General features: G+C 38.4%; 1 long non-coding RNA gene across 1 annotated transcript in view; it reads right to left on the bottom strand.

Moving 5' to 3' along the window:
* The window catches only part of LOC118026279, a 28,184-nt gene extending 15,149 nt beyond the window's left edge, over nt 1-13,035 (bottom strand). The window contains exon 1 of the long non-coding RNA XR_004683513.1: nt 12,840-13,035. This is a non-coding gene — a long non-coding RNA (uncharacterized LOC118026279). The remainder of the gene's footprint in view (nt 1-12,839) is intronic.
* Between the last annotated feature and the right edge of the window lie 2,502 nt (nt 13,036-15,537).

Below are 15,537 nucleotides of genomic sequence, written 5' to 3'. Positions count from 1 at the left end.
GGGAGAAACAGGCTGCCCGCCGAGCAGGGAGACCTATGCGGGGCTCGATCCCAGGACCCTGGGATCATGACCTGAGCCGAAGGCAGACGCTTAACGACTGAGCCACCCAGGCGCCCCAAGGATACATTTTTTAAAAAGAAAAGAAATTACGGGATTAAAAATAAAGATTCATAAGAAAGCAATAGAGAAACTAGACAAAGAAGATCCAACTTAATTATAACAGCAACCTCCAAAGATGATATCTAAGGTGATAGATTGGAACAAATGCTTAACGTTATTCAAGGAAACTTTCTGGAAGTGAAACTACATATTAAATGGGCACTCTGGGGGCACCTGGGTGGCTCAGATGGTTAAGCATCTGCCTTCGGCTCAGGTCATGATCCCAGGGTCCTGGGATCAAGTCCCGCATCGGGCTCCCTGCTAGGCGGGGAGCCTGCTTCTCCCTCTGCCTCTGCCTCTCTCTCTATCTCTCTCTGACTCTCATGAATAAATAAATAAAACATTTAAAATAAACAAAATAAATAAATGGGCACTCTGCATGCCAGAGTAAAGCTAACCCAAAGGGGCAAACACCAGTACATATTCTCATAAAACTACTAGACTTCAAAGAAAAAATACATAAATCCTTTGGGCACCCAGCAAAGCCAAAGTACCATTTATAATGGAAAGAAAATAATACATATTCTCATGAGACTTTTTAAGAGCAACTCTTTAGATTACCAGATTAAAGAGTAATGTATTTAAGATACTTGAGGAAAACATTTAAGCCATAGTTTTTTATATCCAGTCAAACGGACTTTCATGTGTAAAGACACAGACTGGCTACTAAAACATGCAGGAACTGCAGGAATATTATTCCATGATACTCTCCTACAAAATCTGCTAGAGAACAAGCTTCAGACCAAAGGACCATTGACATAAAGGCTAGTGACTCTGCTCTCTGTGTAGAAAGTAAAGCGATCCACAATTCAGGCATGTCCATCAAGAGAGGAAGGCTCTCTTGCTGCTTTGATTATAGATTTTCCCCAATTTTATCCACTTAAAAGACTTCAGAGAACTCCCCCCCACCCCTCCACACACGCACACACACACACACACACACACACCATTCTTCATTCTTGAAATGAATTGGAAAGGAGCTGGGATTGGCTTACAAAGTCATATCCCTCCCTTATTCTTTATTCACTTTAATAAATTCATTACTTAACTTTAAAAAACAAAATGGGACTGTCAAAGTAAACATGTGCAGGCAACTGTATGTTAAATTGCTATCTGCCACGAGAAATGAAATACTTCTGAAATAAATGTAAAGTATAACATGAAAACTCACAAGATTTAAAAAGATGAATGTGAATTATTTACCATTCAATAAATTAAAAAAAAAAACCCTCTCTCCACTGGGCATGTCATCCTTCTGCCCAATAAACAACTTTGCAGCCTAAATTTCCTACTTCAGTATTTGGAAGCTTGAGAGCTCCTGGCTGAATATGCCCTTCAAGGGGCAGAAAATACATAGATAATAAATAAATCAATCCACAGGAGACAGAGAAAAAATAATATCCACTTGGAAAGAATATCCAAAATTAAGAACATTTCCCATCTTGCTAAGTCTGTGGGAACTATTACTGAACTAACTTCTAGAAAGATGTGTTAAGTGTCAGGGTGCCCTATGTGCTCATGCAGTTTAGGCTTTTTTTGTGTGTTACTTGAACATTCTCATTTCCATATACAGTGAGCCAGGGAAATAAACACAGCTTTGGTTGATTTTTCCAGGAAAGAATGTGCAATATGGTGTAAGCACATTTCTTATTTTTCTTTTCCTGAGTGGAATGGTTCTGAGGAAGCCACAATGAGCTAGAGAGAATTCAGGGAGTTGCTTTGTAATTCCCCTGTGCGAGCCTCAGGGCTCATTAGAATGGAGAGTATCCTTGCATCCTCCCACCTGTGCTCTTTCAGATCCAAGGCATTCCTTTCAGTCTCTCCAGTGATCACTTCTTCCACTGAAAATTTAACAGATAAGCTTTCTCCAATGAATTGCCACCTAGCTCACTGAGATCAAAATTGAAAACTACAAAAACAGTATTGCATCTTGAACTTAATAGGCCCGAAATGGAATTACTGATTTCTATCCCTTCCAAACCTGTTCCTCCCTTTCTCCATCTTGGTAAATGTCACCACAAAGCATCTAATTGCTTCAGCTAAAAACTCAGGCGATGTCCTTATTCCTCCCTTTCACTTCCGACATCCAACCCATCGTGGAGTCTTATTGGCACCAATTCCCAAGCATCCCTGGCGTTCATCTACTTCTTCCTATGCCCACAGCCACTATCTGAGCCCACGCTGTTACTTTTTCAGCAATAGCCTCCAAGCCTAACTAGTCATCCTGATTTTACAACTGCCCTACTGTGGTACCCTCTCCTGCGCTTCTAGATGGGGCTCAGCACCCCGACAGCATTTTACTACCCAAACCCATCTGCCCAGAAGCATCTTACATGTACAAAATAAAATCCAGTCCACTTCCAGAGCCCCATTTCCTTAGGCACCCCCCCCCCACTCTCCTCTCCTGCAATTGCCCATCACTCACTAGTCAGCAGCCTTCTTTCTATTCCTCTAACACACCAAGTTCATTCCCAACTTCAGATCACTGCATTCCTGAAACATTCTGGTCCTTCAAATCTCAGCTTAAAAATCACTGCCTCGGAGTATCGTTAGTGGTGACTAATCTACCTTTCCCATCGCCTTGTATTTTAATCACAGTACTTAACTTTATTTAAAATGTTCTTACATTTTTATCTCTGTGAAATGCAAGCTCCGCACAAGATAGCTTTGTTTTGCTCCTCACTGTATCCCCAGATCCTAGAAGACTGCCTGGCATAGTAGGAACTCAATAAACATTTGTTTAATGATTAAATGTATTTCAGGATTGCATTTACTGGGTGGCACGTGAGTTTCTCAAAAGCTGCTCACCTCTTTTCCACAAGCATTTTTTTTTTTTCAGCACCTCATTACGTGCTAGGTGTGATGCCAGGAGCTAGAGACATAAAGCCTAAAATCTTACCTTGGCATACCTCAAGCTCAGGGTTGGCCAACTGGAGGCCCTCGGGAGATTATGACTGATATCAAATGATCAATTTTGTTATGCCCAGATGAGATTACTGCAAGGGATATTGAGTCTTTTGACAGTTTTCTATATCACTATGGAGGTAGAGACTATTCATGTATTTAAAGCATAGAATTGCAGTGTAAGAAAGTGTCGGGTCACTAATAATAATATACTAGTGTATTATTATAGTTGATATAATGATTAAGAAAACAGACTCAGCACAGACCATCCCTAAACTGATGGTGAGCCACCGTGACAGGAAAGCAGCTGGTGGCCTAGAGAAATTCCCACTCACTAGGATACCAGCTATACGCCTTTGTGGCATTGACTCAGTCCCAAGGGCTGGCTCCAGGCCAGCTCCCTGCTGTTTGAGATTCAGGACCTTGAAGTATTTGTGCAGTGGGCTGCGTCAGGCAAAGGTCTGTACCAGGTTGCAGGCTATGATATGGAATCAAGGCATTTCACTGAATATTTCCATCTGCAAGTATGAACACCTACAGAGTACCAGACACTGCGCTAGGCATGGGAGATACAGACCTAGCTAAAACATAAGTCCGGTAAAGCAGCATTATGGTTTATTTATTGAAACCCAGTGCTCAGCTCTCTTAATTATACTTCAACATTCTTCGAAAACTAATTTCAAAGTACTTGAATAATAATTTAATAAGTTGTTATGCATTTAATTCATTTAATCTTTGATCTTTTTACATTTTAATTCAAGTGTAGTTAACATACTGTGTTATACTAGTTCCAGGTATGCAATATAGTGATTCAGCAGTTCCATATATTACTCAGTGCTCATCAAGATAGTAAACTCTTAATGCCCTTCACTTATTTCACCCAACCCCCCGGCCCCCTCCCCTCTGATAACCATCTATTTGTTCTCTATTGCTAAGAGTCCGTCTCTCTTTTTTTTCTTTGTTTTGTTTCTTAAATTTCATATATGAGTGAAATCATGTGGTATTTGTTTTTCTTTGACTGGCTTATTTCACTTAGCATAATATTCTCTAGCTCCATCCATGTTGTTGCAAATGGCAAGATTTCATTCTTTTTACTGGTGAATAATATTTTATTTATTTATTTATTTATTTATTTATTTATTTATTTCATATCTTCTTTATTCATTCATTTAGCCATGGACACTTGGGCTGCTTCCATAGTTTGGCTATTGTAAATAATGCTGCTATAAACATAGAGGTGCATGTATCCCTTTGAATTAGTATTTTTGTATTCTTTGGGTAAATGCCCAGTAGTGTGATTATTGGATCATAGGGTAGTTCTATTCCTAATTTTTTGAGGAAGCTTCATACAGCCTTCCACAGTGGCTGCACCAGTTTGCATTCCTACCAACAGTGCACGAGGATTCCTTTTCCTGCACATCTTCACCAACACTTCTTGTTTCTTATGTTTTTTATTTTAGCTATTCTGACAAGTGTGAGATGATAGCTCATTGTGGTTTTGATTTACATTTCCCTGATGATAAGTGATGTTGAGCATCTTTTCATGTGCCTAGTGACCATCTGGATACCTTTTTTGAAGAAATGTCTGTTTGTGCCTTCTGCCTATTTTCAAACTGGAATATTTGTTTTTTGAATGTTGAGTTTTATAAGTTCTTTATTTTAGATACTAACCCTTTATCGGGTATGTCGTTTGCAAATATCTTCTCCCATTCTGTAGGTCGCCTTTTAGTTTTGTTGGTTGTTTCCTTTGCCATGCAAAAGCTTTTTATTTTGATGTAGTTCCAATAGATTATTTTCTCTTTTGTTTTCCTTGCCTTGGGAGACATATCTAGAAAGATTATTATGGCTGATGTCATAGAAATTACTGCCTGTACTCTCTTCTAGGATATTTATGATTTCAGGTCTCACATTTAGGTGCTTAATCCATTTTGAGTTTATTTTCATGTATGGTGTGAGAAAGTGGTCCAGTTTCATTCTTTTTATGTGGCTGTCCAGTTTTCCCAACATGATTTGTTGAAGAGACTGTCTTTTTCCCATTGTATATTCTTGCTTCCTTTGTCTAACATTGATTATATAATTATGGGTTTATTTCTGGGCTTGCTGTTCTGTTCCACTGGCTTATGTCTCCATTTTTGTACTTGTACCATACTGTTTTGATTGCTACAGCTTTGTAGTATATCTTGAAATCTTGTTTGTGATACCTCCAGTTTTTCTTTTTTCTCTCCTCTCCTCTCCTTTTTCTTTCTTTTAAGTAGGTTCCATGCTGAGCAGGGCTCACACTCAATGTGGAGCTTAAATTCACAACCCCAAGTTCAAGACTTGGACAGAGATCAAGTCAGATGCTTAACTGACTGAGCCACCCAAGCACCCCTTGTTTTTCTTTTTCAAGATTGCTTTGGCTATTTGTGGTTTCATACAAATTTTTTTTCTAGTTCTGTGAAAAATGTTGTTGGTATTTTGATAGGGATTGCATTAAATCTGTAGATTGCTTTGGGTATTTATTTAATCTTTACAAAATCTCTGTGAAATTGTTATTGCTGTCACCCCCATTTGAAACATTAAGGACACTGAGATACAAAGAGATGAAGTAACCAGCCCAAGGTGAGACATCTCCTAAGTGGAGGTGTCTTGTTCAAGACCACCGGCATCTCCATCAGACTCAGTCCCCCAGTTCAGCTCTGAGAATCCCAGTCCTGCACCTCACCTTGGATCTGGTCTTCCTTGTCTGGAAGTTGACCTCTTGGACCTGGTATCCTTATAACTTTTTCCTTTGTTTGTTGCTTTGGGTAACATCTCAACCTTTTCTTGCCAAGAGTCTGAACTAACTCTCTGATTTGTATAAAACAATCCTCCTCCACGCCCAGTTCCAAGTTCCACTGACAGCAACTATCCACAGACTCTGAAGGCTCGCCAAATGGGCTGGTTGTTTTCCATTCAGTCATTCAACAAAAATCTGGGATGCTGTGCCCCAACAATGTATCTTAGACAATGCATTCATATAGAAAATAAAGTCAGCTCTACAATCATGGACAAGTATTTTCAGTCTCTGCAAACAAATTGCAATATAAATGTAAGACTATTATCTTCTCCAATAACTTAAATTGCTAAAGGGATACTACTCCCAGGACAGCGGAAGTGAGAGCAGCCCTGTAAATAGACAGTACTCTTTACAATGTGGGCCAGTTGGGGGGAAATCATGATTGTCCTTTTCAAATTTTTAATACTCCTCTACCCTATTGCCCTCCAGTCTTTTTAATGAGGCATTTGTGTATATGTGCAGGTACGTGTGTTTGTTTTCTTTTTACATTTAAAGGAAAAGGCTATGTACAATTGTATTTGTTATAAATAGGAAAGTCAGTCAGCAAGTGATTAAGAGCTCCACAATGAGTCATAAATACTACATTTCTCACGAAGCATTTGGCACTCTGCAATGTTGTTTCCCAGATAATGTGCGCATTACCCAAGGTCTTACCAGCTTATGAACCACACATGAAGACCACAGTAATGGTTGATCCCTAGGTCCTCCCAGATTATAACCTCCTGTCTTCCAAGGGACAAGCGCTCAGAGCACCCCCTCCCCCCATACTATGTCTAGCTGACAGTCTCAAAAGAGAGGGGTGTGGTTCACATGTAATTTCCCTGCTGCCTATACCTTGCTGTCCTTAGGATCCAGCCCCACTCTTGCCATCGCTGTGACCTGTTTTCTAATCATTTGGCTCAGAGTGCTTCCTCAACTCTCCTGGGGCTCCTTAATGCGGGATCACTGACCTAACCTTTGTCCCCGTGCCCTTGCAATGTTTACTTTCACTGCTGTTGCCACACGGAGCCCTGCCTGGCTGTGAATGTCTATCACCAAAGGTCACCTGCCATGGGTCTTCATGTGACCAAAATCCTGTTGGGCAGCCCACATGGTATCTCTGATCTGTTTTTCTCCTCTGTTACTCACGTCTTCAGCTGATGGGGTAAACTGTTTACTTCCTCATGCCACTGTTTGGAAAGTAAGGGTGTGTGTGTGGGTGGGGGGGAGTTCATTCAGAACAGTTATGTGAGCATGCTAATGTTGAATTCTAGTTGTTTTATTTTGCATCCTTCTCTGACCATAGACACTTAGGACACCCAAGGTGCTGGGTCAAGGTGGGTCAAATATAACATCATTCCATACCTTGAATCAGCACTCTCCTTAGCTTATGCTCTATTGCTGAGTCTGATGGCAGCCTGTAATCTGCCACCAGTCCACCTTCTCCAAAGCATCCAACACATCTGTCTATGTTTAAACTCTAATTGCAGAGTATCCAAATATTTTCCAACACCCCAGGGGGATATCACAGCATTTAACACTGTGTCACTCTCCTTTGCCAACTTGTGACTGGGCAAATTGAAAATGCACAGGTTAAAAAAAATGTCTGAGAGGCCAGACAAGAAGGGAACTCAGTACTCGCTCCACCAGGCCAATGAGGATATTGGAAGAAACACCTAGGCTGGAAATTAAAGCAAATGTAAAACTGAAGGGCCAGGCCCAGATCAAAATCTTGGAAAGCCAAGAGAAAATATGGCTCAAGTGCAGAGCAAAGTGGCGGTCCAAACTCACATGGTTGGCATGGAGGATATATTCTAAAGGACAAGAAAATCTGCACACAAGGAGAGTGGCAGCAGAATGAGAAGAACAGCAATAGCAGCATCAGGGAAGGGTCTGGGGACCAAGGCAGCCAGCTTTCTCAGACCAAACTGTCTCTATTCTCTTGTTCAGTTGAAAGCTAATCTCAAGGAAACCTGGCTTGAAGACCTTAGAGGAATGGTATCAGCAGATAGCAAAGGACAGGGAAAAGGCAGTTATTTAAGAGGTAATTCCTTTAGAAGAACCATGACATCAAGGAAGATAGAGAGTTCTCTGTGTGTGTATATTACAGAAACCCACAAGCTCATGAGCAGGTTAGGTTCAGGAAATTCCTAAATCCAGGGACTCCCTAGGCTCTTCCTGAATCCACTTATCTGTACACCCAAAGGGACAATACATGTGACCACTGTCACTATCTGTTGTTGGTGGACAGAGTAGATATAATTTTTCTCTAATTTGCCTCCATAAAATTCCAAAATTGAAAATTGCTAAACAGACGAACCTCTTCATGAACAAAAGCAGAGTGTGGATGGACAAAAGCCCTTGCCTGGAAAATGAGTGATTTGGGCACTCGGGTCTTTTTTTTCTTTCTAAAGCCACCATTGTTCAAGCTTTGTGCATCAATTAAATTCAACCAGCATTTACTGAGGGCTCATACTCAGCCAGGCACTGTGCTAAGCAGAAGGAGAGAGAAGGAATAATAGGTCAATCCCTACTTTCTAGGAGCTTCCAATCGAGTAGGGGAATCAGTCAAGTAATTGCAAATAATTATGTCTTCCATATTACTGGTACCCCAATAGGATGTAAGAGTCTTGAAGGATGATTTGATTTGCCAATTTGAGAAAGGGTTAGAGAAAGCATTTGAAACAATACATGAGAAATGCATAGAACAGAGACTTTGGGATAAAGATGTATATCCATAGACTGGAATATTGTTCAGCAATAAACAAGAAGACGGTAATGACAAAGGCTACAACACGAATGAACCCTGAAAACGTTCTGCAAAGTGAGAGAAGCCAGTCAAAAAAGGCCACATATTGGGTAATTCCATGTATAGGAAATGTCTAGAACAGGTACATTAATTAAAAAAAAGAAAGTAGATTTGTGGTTTCCAGGGATTGGAGGGAGATAGGAATGGGGAGTGGACTGCTAATGTATAAAAGGGTTTATTTCTGGGGGAATGTAAATGTTTTATGATTTGAGAGTGATGATGATTATACAACTCTGAATATACTAAAAGTTACTGAAGCGTATGTCATGGCATGTGAATTATATCTTAGTAAATCTGTTATAAATACATACGCACACACTCCACACACATGCACAAAACCAAAATTTGGCAGACATCTGAGAAAGGGTCTAACATAGGACTTCCCATTAGATGGATGATACAAGCCACATATACGTGACTTAAAATTTTCTGGTAGCCACAATAAAATAAGTAAAAATTAATTTTAGTATATTTCATGTATTTCAATATATTTCTAGTATTATTTCAACATGTAAGGAATATAAAAATATTAACAAGATATTTTTCATGCTTTCTTGCATTCTAAGTTCTCAAAGTCCAGACTATTTTTTACCTGTACAGCACTTTGCAATTTGGACTGGCCACCTTTCCATTAGTCAATAATCCATATGTGTACTCGCTACCATAGTAGAGAACATGAGTGTACCATGAATGATACAGACCAAAATGAACGGACAGAAATAGAACAAAAACCCTTAGAAGAAAACAGAAACTACAGGAAGAAGAAAATGTTTAGAAATAAACTACCATGGGACGCCTGGGTGGCTCAGTCAAACATCTGACTCTTGATTTAGGCTCAGATGATGATCTCAAGGTCATGAGATCCAGCCTCCACCCACTTCACGCTCAGCATGGAGGCAGCTTGGGATTCTCTCTCCCTCTCCTTCTGCCCCTCCCCCAGCTCTCACGCATCTGTGCAACTCGCTCTCTAAATAAATAAATAAAATCTAAAAAAAAAACCCTATCATTAAGCTCAGGAAGGTAAGGGACTTGGGTTCATTAAACAAAAAATACTACTAAAAAAGGAAAAAAGGACAAAACAAAGACTATTGGAAGTTTTAAATATGATAGCAGAAATTAAATAGAAATGTTTAAAGATAAAATTAAGGAAAACTCCCTTATGGTGGACCAAAAGAACAGAGCTCAAACATTAGGAAAAGTAAGAAAATGAGAAAACTCATCATGGAGAAGGGAGAAAATAAAGGAATAATTCAAAAATATTTCCCAGAACTGAAGAATTAGAGTATCCTGATTGAAAGAAAATAGTAATTATATATAAATATACAATATACAAATATCCATGTGCATTGCATGTAAATACATACATAAAATATATTTAAAATTTTAAACTGATTTAATTTCCTGTGACTTTAATTAAGTCTTCATGTGATCAAAACATTTCTGGAAGGAGTTATCATTATAATTATTATTTTAAAATATTTCATCTAAACAGGGTTTTTATTTTATAAATTTTAATAAGTAAATGTATAAGGAGTCAAGTTTTAATGCAAATGCTCTCCAATGAGATAAATTGGGTTTTTTCTCAATTAGTTCATGTATCTATGGACAAAAAATGGCTTATTGCCCAAATGAAATAAGAGTTGCCATTGATTCTGTATCCATTTTTTTACCATGTTCACATAACTACATGGGATGGACATTATTATTTTTTTTAAAGCAACATCACTTTATTCTTTGAACTCCTTTCTGCTTATAAACCAAAACTCACACAATGTTCTGTCATTAAAAGAGGTTTGTTTTTTTTTTAAGATTTTATTTATTTATTTGACAGAGAGAGAGAGACAATGAGAGAGGAAACACATCAGGGGGAGTGGGAGAGGGAGAAGCAGGCTTCCCGTGGAGCAGGGAGCCCTATGCGGGGCTTGCTCCCAGGACCCTGGGATCATGACCTGAGCTGAAGGCAGATGCTTAACAGCTGAGCCACCCAGGTGCCCCAAGAGGGTTTTTTTTTTAATGACTCCTTTTATCAGCTAACAATTGACTCCTTTAATTTGGTGGAATGTAAAAAATTGGAAATCTGAATTGCAAAAAGTAAAATTTACAAGTTAGACATGTAAGTTAGCCATTCACTGTCTGTATTTCAGGAAATAGAGCCTTCATTCAAACACTGAAAATTGTTATTAATTATACTTGTCACTCTTCAAATTAAAGCCATCTTGTTTAACTATGGAAAGAATTGAGAAAAATCAAAACATTGTAGTTTTGCACACCTGTGCAACTGCATTATTTTTTTTTTTAAAGATTTATTTATTTATTTGAGAGAGAGAGAATGAGAGACAGAGAGCATGAGAGGGAGGAGGGTCAGAGGGAGAAGCAGACTCCCGCCGAGCAGGGAGCCCTATGCGGGACTCAATCCCGGGACTCCAGGATCACAACCTGAGCCGAAGGTAGTCGCTTAACCAACTGAGCCACCCAGGCGCCCAAACTGCACTATTTTTTAATAAAATACTTTTATTCAATCAGGAGCTTTAACTATGCCTCCACTAAAACCCTGGAGCAGAAGATTTTGCTTATTCAGGTTATGGGAATTCTCTGCCATGTAACTTATTTAAGAAGGCTGACTTTTATTTTCTACCCATCAGCCATATAGGACCTATTTTCCATCAGAAAAAGGGTGACCCTGTTTTTTTTTGGTTTTTTTTAAAGATTTATTTATTCATTTGAGAGAGTGAGAATGAGAGAGAGTACATGAGAGGGGGGAGGGTCAGAGGGAGAAGCAGGCTCCTCGCTGAGCAGGGAGCCCGATGCGGGACTCGATCCCGGGACTCCAGGATCATGACCTGAGCCGAAGGCAGTTGCTTAACCAACTGAGCCACCCAGGCACCGGGTGACCCTGTTTTATAGTTGCAGTAAGCATAGTATTAGGGTCTTCAGGGAACATTTTTAACACACAAAGAATAATAGGCCACATCTTGCAAAATACATTACCAAAATTATTCAAGATTAAATCGTTATAGACCTAATGTAATTAATACATCTATAATAAGTTTTTAAGATAATAAATCAATATCCTATTACTCATTTTCTACTTAGAATATAAAATATTGCTAAAATTGTGTTATTTATGAAGCAAGAAGTATGATAAAAAGGCATAGAATTTAGTAAATATATTTTGCTGCTTGGGTTTTAGGAGTGATTAAATAAGAATCAAATTTTTAAAATTAGAAATAATACCATTTATTTATTAGGCACTACAATCAAACTTATATACTTAATAAAAGAGCATATATTGCTAAAAGTTGATGATTGGCTAGCATATACTTTTTGTTAATAGGAAATGGAAATAATAAGTATTTTGGGGAGCAGAGTAAAATAAAATAAAGATTTACTATACCCAAAGTAAACATTTCAAAACATACTTTTGATAAAATAGTAATTACTACTAAAATAACACCTCGCAGTTTTAAAAAAATTACATAAAACTTTCATTCAAATTTTGACCACTGTATCTTGAAAATTTGCATAGTATTAGGAAATATCTGTTGTCCTGAGGAGAATCAATAACAACCAATCTGTACTGCCTCAGCTATTGCAAGGTGCTCTTTGTTTTCAGCTCATTATATGTTGTAGGGGTAAGTATGGAGAAGAACTGAAACAAATTTGATTTTAATATTTTTTAAGCTGTTTTCAGTGTTCAGTACTTTCCACCACTTTGCTTTGTTCTTATGGGACCTTCCCTCCGAGCTACTCAGTCTTTCAAGAACAAGCTTCACCTGGAAGAGCAGTATTTGTAAGACAGGAAGTCCTCCCAGGTGACGGCGCCTTGATTGGTGGTAAACAGAGCCTCCTCCTTTACTTGGTACTCTTGAGGTTTCCACCCCAGGGAATTTTTATGGTTGGATGAGAAGAAATGCTTTTATTGTGTCAAATGGGAGAAGAGTTTTTGTGAACTCAGACGCAATTTCAGCTACTGAAATTTTAGGAACTTGAAGGTCTAAAATTGAAAATCTGAATCTGTGCCTTCATAGCCTTTGGGTACCCCAACTTGAGGCCCAATGGCCTTGCCCAGTTTCCCTCTGTGAGGTCTAAGTTCAGGTAATGGTTGTCTGTGTAGCTTTGGCTGTTTGAACGGCACGAGACACACAGGGATCCCCTCACTTCTTAACTTACCCGAGGTTTCCTGCAAGAACTCTCTCTTCCAGAGGGCCTCTTGAAGGCTTGACTGTGGAAGTGGCAGTGAGTAGTTATGGCTTTCAGACTTGGTCTAATCAGTCTTCAGAGGCCTGTTCTAGTCGTCTCTGCTAAGGTACAGGAAAGGGTAGGGCCTTTCAAGCTCGTTTGGTCACAGTCACTTCCTGATTAGCGCATGAGCTGAAAAATGACCCATTGTGAAGTGCCAGGATCACACTTCCTGTGTAACACAATTAGCAAGCCCTCCAAGGAGGTCACTGTGATGTCCTAACCCCCTCTCGATCGCTATTCTGTGGACTGCATTTACATCCTCAGAAAACACTATTTTAAAGATGTTAGTATAGGTAGTTTGAATTATTTTGCGACCTTAATAATAATTTTCGAACAATCAGAAGTTTAATATAAGATATTCTAAGCTTTATGTCTTCAACTTTAAAAAGGAACAGTTAGCATTGTTTCCATTCATTCATTCAACACATATTTAGTAAATACTTGTGTGCCAGGCACTCATAGTAAGGGATGTGGATGCAAAGGTGAGAAGAAGATAGGATTGTAAACCACAGAGATGGAGAATAGATTAGTGGTTGCCACGGAACAGGGACAAGGGTGACAGGGGTGCATGCCACTATAGAAAAGTAGCACAAGGGAGTTCCTTCGTGGTAATAGAATAGTTCTGCCTCCAAAGGTAGCTATAAAACAAAGGTTGGCAAGTTTTTTCTGTAAAGGGCCAGATAGTAAATATTTTAAAGAAGTTATATTTAGAAAAACAATATTAACAACAGAAATTGTTTGTTTAAGAAAATCTGAAGAACTCTATAGCTATGGACAGAACTTTTAGCTCTGAATCTACCATTCTGGAATGGAACTGGGAGCCTTAGTAACAGAGCAAAGTGGTGTACAGGTCTATGAGAAATGTGAGGGAGAAGGAAGAGGAGGGAGAACGGAAAGAGTCCAACAGAAGTGAACTCTGAATAGACTGACACAATAGGAAAAGGAATGATTTACATCAGGGAAGGCCAACTATGGCTCATGGGGCAATCTGGCCCACAGCTTGCTTTTGTAAATAAAGTTTTATTGGAACACAACCACATCCATTCATTTGTGTATTGTCAATGGCTGTATTAACACCACAGCAGCAGACTTAAGTAGTTGTAACTAAGATCATATGGTCCACAGAGCCTAAAATACAATCTGGTTCTTTAAGAAAAAGTTTGCCAACCCCTTTTTTATTTTGACATTGGACTCTGTGGCTTTCGGACATTATATGTCATTATCATGTCATTATATGTGCTTATATGCCCTCTCAGATATCATAAGCATAAAATGGGAGTTATATTGAGTTCATTCATTCAACAGAGTTTACTGCAGCTGTTAACAAAGTTTTATATAAATTCTATCTGAAATAGAGAATGTAAAAACTAATCAATATGATGCAATTAAAGAAAAGTAATTTGCAGGAGAGTAAATGTAGCCAAAAGCCATATAAAATATAAATACTTCCGTAAGCTTATAAAAGAAAATACATACTTTTTATACTTACAGAAGTAGAGGCCATTGATATGGGCGAAGCTATAGGGCATTATCATTTTCTGATTTATTTTGACTTTGTGCAAAGTGTGTTGTTTCGTGATCAGAGAAAAAGAGCTCCTGAGAAAATAAATAACATCAAATATTGACAGTCTGGGGGGAGGGGGGATGACTCAAAAGAGGTGAGCAAGGAAGCAGTCAGCATAATAAGGTAATGCTAACTTCTGAAAGTCGTGTGGTGAGAGGGTGGGGTGTTCCAAGGCAGCTGGGTGTGTTGGAATGGAAGGTAAAGGGAAGAGTGGGAGGAGATTCTGGTCATCAGTCTGGAAGAGAAGAATCATTAGGTGACTTTATAGATCCAGCAAAAATAAAGAAAAATAAATATCAACAAATAAAATATGAGACTTTAAAATATTTTGACGTATCAAGTAATTGCTATACAATATTGAACCTGAGTAAAACTTGACAGCTTTATTTAATTACCATTTCTGAAATAAAAAGATTGCAGCTTATTCATTTGTCTTCTTTTGTTTTAATGAACTAAGTTGGCTTCCAAGACAATATGGACATTTGATTTAAATAGTAACTTATTCTTTTGATTAAATTATTCTCTTCAGTACGTTTCTAAGCAGAGTTTCTTGAAATGCCCCTTACAGATTATGGCTAATGTCAAGAGAATTATTTCTTAAACCACTGTTGACTTTTATGTGTGTTGCATTCATTTTCATTACCAATCTTTGCATTGTTTCTATAAGAAAAGTTGTTCTCCTTTTTTATTGACATTGACTTCAAAATTAGTTACTAAATTAGTGCTGTAAGTCAAAATTTCACTTGGTTACATTGATGGTGGGCATCATCAGTGGGGAGCTCACCATGTAACAATTGTAGATTTGGTCTAGCAGCTTATAAACTTGCACATGTTTCCATGGTGATCAGGTAAGAGAACAAAAGTACTGAACTGACCTGTAATATATATAGAAAGAGACTATTCTTTAAGAAAAATATAGTTATTTTAATCCAGGTAAATTTCTTGAGATTAAATTTTTAAAATTTATTTTCAGCCACACTCCAATATAGCTTTAAGATTCGTAAGCTGTGAGCTTTAAAAATCGATACAGTCAAATATAGACATGTTAACCACTTAGAATTT

The sequence above is a fragment of the Mirounga leonina genome, unplaced genomic scaffold (assembly GCF_011800145.1).
Source record: "Mirounga leonina isolate KUSES-001 unplaced genomic scaffold, KU_Mleo_1.0 Mir_224, whole genome shotgun sequence".
NCBI lineage: Eukaryota > Metazoa > Chordata > Mammalia > Carnivora > Phocidae > Mirounga > Mirounga leonina.
The sequence above is the reverse complement of the archived record's forward strand: the minus strand, read 5'-3'. Positions and strand labels throughout refer to the sequence as shown.